This window comes from Neophocaena asiaeorientalis, unplaced genomic scaffold (genome assembly GCF_003031525.2).
Source record: "Neophocaena asiaeorientalis asiaeorientalis breed wild unplaced genomic scaffold, Neophocaena_asiaeorientalis_V1.1 scaffold7, whole genome shotgun sequence".
In the NCBI taxonomy this organism is placed as follows: domain Eukaryota; kingdom Metazoa; phylum Chordata; class Mammalia; order Artiodactyla; family Phocoenidae; genus Neophocaena; species Neophocaena asiaeorientalis.
The window spans coordinates 11,910,600-11,912,414 of NW_020185337.1; the positions used below are offsets into that span (position 1 = coordinate 11,910,600).

A 1,815-nucleotide genomic window follows, 5' to 3' on the forward strand; every position below is an offset into this window, starting at 1 on the left:
TTTTTTGCCACTCTATGAGTATCTCATTCTCTCAAAGGAGATACTGAAGTAAAAAACTAGGAAGCTTCTCATCAGAAACACGTGCATGCATACTCTTGAGAACTCCAGAGTACCTCATAGGGGGAATACTATATGTTTTCACTTATATGTGGAGTCTAAAAAATAAAACAAATGAAAAAATATAATAAAACATAAACAGACTCACAGATTCAGAGAACAGACTGTTGGTTGTCAGAGGGAAGAGGAAAAGGGGCAAAATGGGTGAGGGGGATTAAGTGGTACAGCCACTATGTATAAAATAGATAAGATACAAGGATCTTATCCTTGTACAACACAGGGAATATATTATATAATAGCTTTATATAAAAAATGACCATGTGAAGAGTTAGTAAACTATTATAGGTTCACTTTCCCGAAGATTTGCACATTAGTTCTTCTAGTATTTTAAAATCTAAATTCCATTCCACTAAAAACAAAGTAGCAATTCACAATTTGAAAGTTACAACATTTTTGAACTTATAAAAATATTTTACTTGTAACTTTATCAGGGATTCTTAATCAGTGATCTATGAATTTTTAAAAGTCCATGAAATTAAATGTGAAACATTATATGTTTGAATTTGTATTTAGCTTTCATCAGGCTTTAAAACCCAAACCTATGAGCTCAAAATTGTTAAATGACATTAATCAGTAAAAGTATGTTCCCCAGAGTAGATATTTTGTAAAATTAAAATGAAGAAAATCCATCATGTTCAATATTATTATTTTGTCAGTTTGTTCTTATTATTGCTTGTCCTATAAGTTGATTTTCATTCACTTTCAATGTTGTGATAATTTAAAATCTGTTTTTTTTCTATTATTCTTCATTATTTAATTTACTTTCTCCTCTGATATATTGACTTCTCAGTTTATATTTAAAACTTGGAATGTGGGATACCTATTTCTTTAATCTTGGTGAATTATTTCCTTCATTTTTTTTTTTTTTTTGACAAGAGAGTAGGATTTATCGGTGGGCATGAGTAAGGAGGGGACAGCGCCAAGGCTCTCGCGAGTGCAGGGCCTGCCATGTTTCCAGGGGCCATGACTAGGGATGTGTTTGATCCCACAGCCATCTGGGATGAGCCACTTTCCTGCCACCGTGTTTTCAAATCTATGGGCATTAAACTTAGTAAATCCCCACTTCTTGGAGATGTGGATCTTCTGGTGACCAGGGAACTTGAACTTGGCCCTGCAGAGGGCCTCAATCACATGCTCCTTGTTCTGCAGCTTGGTGCAGATGGACATTATGACTTGACCAATGTGGACCCTGGCCACTTTGCTCTGGGGCTTTCTAAGGGCACTGCACATACTTGTCTGGAGCCTAGATTGGGGACAGCATGCCAGTCTTTAATGTCCACTGGAAAGGGCAGTCTCCAAGGTCCCTTAGGGCAACCCATACAGGCAACAGGCTGCATACACTACCGAGGAGGCTGCTGTTTGCAGCCATTGCGCACCGGGCCCCCATGGGGAAAAGAGCACAGTCGGCTTAATTGACTGCAAATCCATCATTTTTAAAATGGTTATTTTCTAATAAAACTAGGGTGTGGAAGTCTGGAAACCAAGTGTTAAGACCTACTTGCTAAGGAATGCTCAACAGTTAGAGAAGTCCTTAGAGCAGGACTGTGGAGAACACTGCTCTTCAGAGTGTGATGTGAGGATCCACACTGGTAGGTGAACTCTATTACAAGTCCATGACTAGATGGGGACGAAATTGAGAGCAATTATTTAGAAACTTTAATAGCAATTTGACATTACTTTGAAATCCAAGGGCATGAT

At 37.7% G+C, this 1,815-nt stretch overlaps 1 non-coding gene across 1 annotated transcript; it reads right to left on the minus strand.

The window, feature by feature from the left end:
- Positions 1-1,404: 1,404 nt before the first annotated feature.
- LOC112393842 (small nucleolar RNA SNORA70) lies at positions 1,405-1,539 on the minus strand. The gene has a single exon (XR_003002032.1). It is a non-coding gene; the product is annotated as a small nucleolar RNA SNORA70 (small nucleolar RNA).
- Positions 1,540-1,815: the final 276 nt, after the last annotated feature.